The sequence below is a fragment of the Zeus faber genome (genome assembly GCF_960531495.2).
Source record: "Zeus faber genome assembly, chromosome: 7".
Taxonomy (NCBI): Eukaryota; Metazoa; Chordata; class Actinopteri; order Zeiformes; family Zeidae; genus Zeus; species Zeus faber.
Genome location: NC_137203.1, coordinates 1,646,892 through 1,654,391, shown reverse-complemented (window position 1 = coordinate 1,654,391; position 7,500 = coordinate 1,646,892).

Below are 7,500 nucleotides of genomic sequence, written 5' to 3'. Positions count from 1 at the left end.
CTCATCATAACCTAACCCTAACCCTGACTCTAACCATAACCATAACCATAACCATGACTATAACCCTAACCCTAACCCTAACCCTAACCCTCACCCCTAACCCTAACCCTAACACTAACCCTAACCCTAACCCTAGCACTAACCCCAACATAACCCTAACCCTAACCCTAACCCTAACCCTAACCCTAATCCTAACCCTAACCCTAACCCCTAACCCCTAACCCAAACCCTAACCCTAACCCTAACCCTAACCCTAAACCTAAACCTAACCCTAACCCTAACCATAACCTAACTCTGAAATAATCTAACCCTAAACCCTAACCCTAACCCTAACCCTAACCCTAACCCTAACCCTAGCCCTAACCCTAACCCTAACCCTAACCATAACCCTGTCCCATTACATAACCCTGATATAAACTAACCCTAACCATAAACCTAACCCTGACCATAACCTAGCCCTAACCGTCACCTAACCCTAACCCTAACCCTAACCCTAACCCTAACCCTAACCATAACCTAACCCTGTTCCGAACCCTAACCCTAACCCTAACCCTAACCCTATCCTAACCCTGACCATAACCATAACCCTAACCCTAACCCTAACCCTAACCCTATCCATAACCCTGTCCCATGACATAACCCTGATATAAACTAACCCTAACCATAAACCTAACCCTGACCATAACCTAGCCCTAACCGTCACCTAACCCTAACCCTAACCCTAACCTAACCCTAACCTTAACCCTAACCCTAACCCTAACCCTAACCTAATGCTTACCATAACCTAACCCTAACCCTAATCCTAACCCTGACCCTAACCCTTACCCTAACCCTAATCATAACCATAACCTAACCCTAACCCTAACCCTAACCCTAACCCTAACCATAACCTAACCCTGACCATAACCATAACCATAACCAAAACCATAACCATAGCCCTAACCATAACCTACACCTATTCCGAACCCTGACCCTAACATAACCTAACCCTCATCATAACCTAATCCTAACCCTAACCTTACCCCTTACCATAACCCAACCCTAACAGTAACCCTAGCCCTAACCCCAACATAACCCTAACCCTAACCCTAACCCTAACCCTAACCCTAACCCTAACCGTAAACCCTCACCCTAACCCTAACCATAACCTAACCCTGAACCTAACCCTAACCCTAACCCTAACCCTAACTCTATCCCTAACCCTAACCCTAACCATAACCATAACCCTAACAAAAACCCCAACCCTAACCCTTACCCTAACCCTAACCCTAACCCTAGCCCTAACCCTAACTCTATCCCTAACCCTAACCCTAACCATAACCATAACCATAACCCTAACAAAAACCCTAACCATAACCTAACCCTGAACCTAATCCTAACCCTTACCATTACCCAACCCTAACCCTAACCCTAACCCTAACCCTAACCTAATGCTAACCATAACCTAACCCTAACCCTAACCCTAACCCTAACCCTAACCCTAACCTTACCCCTTACCATAACCCAACCCTAACAGTAACCCTAGCCCTAACCCCAACATAACCCTAACCCTAACCCTAACCCTAACCCTAACCCATAACCTAACCCTAACCCTAACCCTAACCCTATACCGAACCCTAACCCTAACCCTAACCCTAACCCTAACCCTCACCCCTAACCCTCATCATAACCTAACCCTAACCCTAACCTTACCCCTTACCATAAACCAACCCTAACAGTAACCCTAGCCCTGACCCCAACATAACCCTAACCCTAACCCTAACCCTAACCCTAACCCTAACCCAAACCGTAAACCCTCACCCTAACCCTAACCCTAACCCTAACCTAACCCTAACCCTAACCCTAACCCCAACCCCAACCCCAACCCTAACCCTAACCCTAACCCCTAACCCTAACCCTAACCCTTACCCTTACCCTAACCCTAACCCTAACCCTAACCCTAACCCTAACCCTAACCTAACCCTAACCCTAACCCTAACGCTAACCATAACCTAATCCTGACCATAACCTAACCCTAACCCCAACCCTAACCTATCCCTAACCTTTACCCTAACCCTAACCCAACCCTAACCTATCCCTAACCCTAACCCTAACCCTAACCCTAACCCTAAAGCAAACCCTAACTCTAACCCTAACCCTAACCCTAACCCTAACTCTAACCCTAACCCCTAACCCTAAACCTAACCCTTACCCCTAACCCTAACCCTAACCCTAACCCTAACCCAAACCCTAACCCTATCCCATAACCCTAACCCTGACCATAACTTAACCCTAACCATAACCTAACTTTAAGCATAACCTAAGCCTAACCATAACACTATCTGTAACCCTCCCCCTAACCCTATCCCTAAACAATCCCTGACCCTAACCCTGACCATAACCTAACCCTAACAAAAACCAGAACCCTCACCCTGACCCTAATCCTAACCATAACCTGACCCTAACCATAACCTAACCCTTATCATAACCTAACCCTAACTATAACCTAACCTTAACCTAATCCTAACCATAACCGTAATAATAACCTAAGCCTAACCCTAAACCTAATCATAACCAAACCCTGACCCTAATCCTAACCATAACCTAACCCTAACCCTAACCCTAACCCTAACCCTAACCCTAACCCCTAACCCTGACAAAACCAAACCCTAACCATAACCTCCCCCTGACCATAACCCTAACCCTGACCATAACCATAACCATAACCAAAATCCTAACCCTAACCATAACCTAACCCTAACCCTAACCCTAACCCCAACCCTAATCCTAAGCCTAACCCTAACTCTAACCCTAACCCTAACCCTAAACAAACCCTTACCCTAAACCTAACCATAACCTAACCCTAACCCTAACCTTAACCATAACCATAACCCCTAACAATAACCCTAACCCTAACCTAACCCTGACATAACCTAACCATAACCCTAACCCTAACGATAACCTAACCCTAACCATAACCTAACCATAACCATAACCCTAACCCTGACCCTAACCCTAATCATAACCAAACCCTGATCCTAACCCTAGCCATAACCGAACCCTAACACTGACCATAACATAACCCTGACATCACCTAACCCTAACCATAACCCTAACCCTAATCATAAACAAACCCTGACCCTAACCCTAACCATAACCAAACCCTAACAATTACCTAACCCAAACCCTAACGCTGACCATAACATAACCCTGACAAAAACTAACCCTAAAAATAACCTCCCCCTGACCATAACCCTAACCCTGACCATAACCATAACCATAACCATAACCAAAACCATAACCAAAACCCTAACCATAACCTAACCCTAACCCTAACCCTAACCAAATCCCTAACCTAACCCTAACCCTAACCATAAACCTAACCCTAACCCTAACCCTAACCCTAACCATATCCCTAACCTAACCCTAACCCTAACCATAAACCTAACCCTAACCCTAACCCTAACCCTAACCATATCCCTAACCTAACCCTAACCCTAACCATAAACCTAACCCTGACCATAACCTAACCATAACCGTAACCTAACCCTATCCCAAACCCTAACACTAAACCCTAACCCTAATCCTAACCATAACCTAACCCTAACCCTAACCCTAACCCTAACCCTAACCCTAACCATAACCTAACCTAACCCTAACCCTAACCCTAACCATAACCGTAATCAAAACCTGAGCCTAACCCTAACCCTAACCCTAATCAAAACCAAACCCTGACCCTAATCCTAAACATAACCTAACCTTAACCCTAACCCTAACCCTAACCCTAACCCTATCCCTAACAATAACCTAACCCTAACCCTTACCTTAACCCTAACCCTAACACTAACCCTAATCATAACCAGACCCTGACACTAACCCTAACCCAACCCTAACACTGTCCCATTACATAACCCTGACATAAATTAAACCTAGCCCTGACCATAACCTAACCCTGACATAACGTAATACTAACCATAACCTACCCCTAACCATAACCCTAACCCTGACCATAACCTAACACTAACAATAACCATAACCATAACCCTATCCCTAACCTTAACCCTAACCCTAACCCTAACCCTAACCTAACCCTAACCATAACTTCACTCTAACCCTAACCCTAACCATAACCTAACCCTAACCATAACCTAACCCTAACCATATCCTAAACCTAACCATAACCATAACCATAACCATAACCATAACCTAACCCAAACCCTAACCATGACCTAACTCTAACCCTAACCCTAACCCTAACCCTAACCCTAACCCTAACCATAACCTAACTCTAACCCTAACTCTAACCATAACCTAACCCTAACCATACCCTAACCCTAACCCTAACCCTAACCCTAACCCTAACCCTAACCCTAACCGTCACCTAACCCTAACCCTAACCCTAACCCTAACCCTAACCCTAACCATAACCTAACCCTGTTCCGAACCCTAACCCTAACCCTAACCCTAACCCTATCCTAACCCTGACCATAACCATAACCCTAACCCTAACCCTAACCCTAACCCTATCCATAACCCTGTCCCATGACATAACCCTGATATAAACTAACCCTAACCATAAACCTAACCCTGACCATAACCTAGCCCTAACCGTCACCTAACCCTAACCCTAACCCTAACCTAACCCTAACCTTAACCCTAACCCTAACCCTAACCCTAACCTAATGCTTACCATAACCTAACCCTAACCCTAATCCTAACCCTGACCCTAACCCTTACCCTAACCCTAATCATAACCATAACCTAACCCTAACCCTAACCCTAACCCTAACCCTAACCATAACCTAACCCTGACCATAACCATAACCATAACCAAAACCATAACCATAGCCCTAACCATAACCTACACCTATTCCGAACCCTGACCCTAACATAACCTAACCCTCATCATAACCTAATCCTAACCTCAACCTTACCCCTTACCATAACCCAACCCTAACAGTAACCCTAGCCCTAACCCCAACATAACCCTAACCCTAACCCTAACCCTAACCCTAACCCTAACCCTAACCGTAAACCCTCACCCTAACCCTAACCATAACCTAACCCTGAACCTAACCCTAACCCTAACCCTAACCCTAACTCTATCCCTAACCCTAACCCTAACCATAACCATAACCCTAACAAAAACCCCAACCCTAACCCTTACCCTAACCCTAACCCTAACCCTAGCCCTAACCCTAACTCTATCCCTAACCCTAACCCTAACCATAACCATAACCATAACCCTAACAAAAACCCTAACCATAACCTAACCCTGAACCTAATCCTAACCCTTACCATTACCCAACCCTAACCCTAACCCTAACCCTAACCCTAACCTAATGCTAACCATAACCTAACCCTAACCCTAACCCTAACCCTAACCCTAACCCTAACCCTAACCTTACCCCTTACCATAACCCAACCCTAACAGTAACCCTAGCCCTAACCCCAACATAACCCTAACCCTAACCCTAACCCTAACCCTAACCCTAACCCATAACCTAACCCTAACCCTAACCCTAACCCTATACCGAACCCTAACCCTAACCCTAACCCTAACCCTAACCCTAACCCTCACCCCTAACCCTCATCATAACCTAACCCTAACCCTAACCTTACCCCTTACCATAAACCAACCCTAACAGTAACCCTAGCCCTGACCCCAACATAACCCTAACCCTAACCCTAACCCTAACCCTAACCCTAACCCAAACCGTAAACCCTCACCCTAACCCTAACCCTAACCCTAACCTAACCCTAACCCTAACCCTAACCCCAACCCCAACCCCAACCCTAACCCTAACCCTAACCCCTAACCCTAACCCTAACCCTTACCCTTACCCTAACCCTAACCCTAACCCTAACCCTAACCCTAACCCTAACCTAACCCTAACCCTAACCCTAACGCTAACCATAACCTAATCCTGACCATAACCTAACCCTAACCCCAACCCTAACCTATCCCTAACCTTTACCCTAACCCTAACCCAACCCTAACCTATCCCTAACCCTAACCCTAACCCTAACCCTAACCCTAAAGCAAACCCTAACTCTAACCCTAACCCTAACCCTAACCCTAACTCTAACCCTAACCCCTAACCCTAAACCTAACCCTTACCCCTAACCCTAACCCTAACCCTAACCCTAACCCAAACCCTAACCCTATCCCATAACCCTAACCCTGACCATAACTTAACCCTAACCATAACCTAACTTTAAGCATAACCTAAGCCTAACCATAACACTATCTGTAACCCTCCCCCTAACCCTATCCCTAAACAATCCCTGACCCTAACCCTGACCATAACCTAACCCTAACAAAAACCAGAACCCTCACCCTGACCCTAATCCTAACCATAACCTGACCCTAACCATAACCTAACCCTTATCATAACCTAACCCTAACTATAACCTAACCTTAACCTAATCCTAACCATAACCGTAATAATAACCTAAGCCTAACCCTAAACCTAATCATAACCAAACCCTGACCCTAATCCTAACCATAACCTAACCCTAACCCTAACCCTAACCCTAACCCTAACCCTAACCCCTAACCCTGACAAAACCAAACCCTAACCATAACCTCCCCCTGACCATAACCCTAACCCTGACCATAACCATAACCATAACCAAAATCCTAACCCTAACCATAACCTAACCCTAACCCTAACCCTAACCCCAACCCTAATCCTAAGCCTAACCCTAACTCTAACCCTAACCCTAACCCTAAACAAACCCTTACCCTAAACCTAACCATAACCTAACCCTAACCCTAACCTTAACCATAACCATAACCCCTAACAATAACCCTAACCCTAACCTAACCCTGACATAACCTAACCATAACCCTAACCCTAACGATAACCTAACCCTAACCATAACCTAACCATAACCATAACCCTAACCCTGACCCTAACCCTAATCATAACCAAACCCTGATCCTAACCCTAGCCATAACCGAACCCTAACACTGACCATAACATAACCCTGACATCACCTAACCCTAACCATAACCCTAACCCTAATCATAAACAAACCCTGACCCTAACCCTAACCATAACCAAACCCTAACAATTACCTAACCCAAACCCTAACGCTGACCATAACATAACCCTGACAAAAACTAACCCTAAAAATAACCTCCCCCTGACCATAACCCTAACCCTGACCATAACCATAACCATAACCATAACCAAAACCATAACCAAAACCCTAACCATAACCTAACCCTAACCCTAACCCTAACCCTAACCAAATCCCTAACCTAACCCTAACCCTAACCATAAACCTAACCCTAACCCTAACCCTAACCCTAACCATATCCCTAACCTAACCCTAACCCTAACCATAAACCTAACCCTAACCCTAACCCTAACCCTAACCATATCCCTAACCTAACCCTAACCCTAACCATAAACCTAACCCTGACCATAACCTAACCATAACCGTAACCTAACCCTATCCCAAACCCTAACACTAAACCCTAACCCTAATCCTAACCATAACCTAACCCTA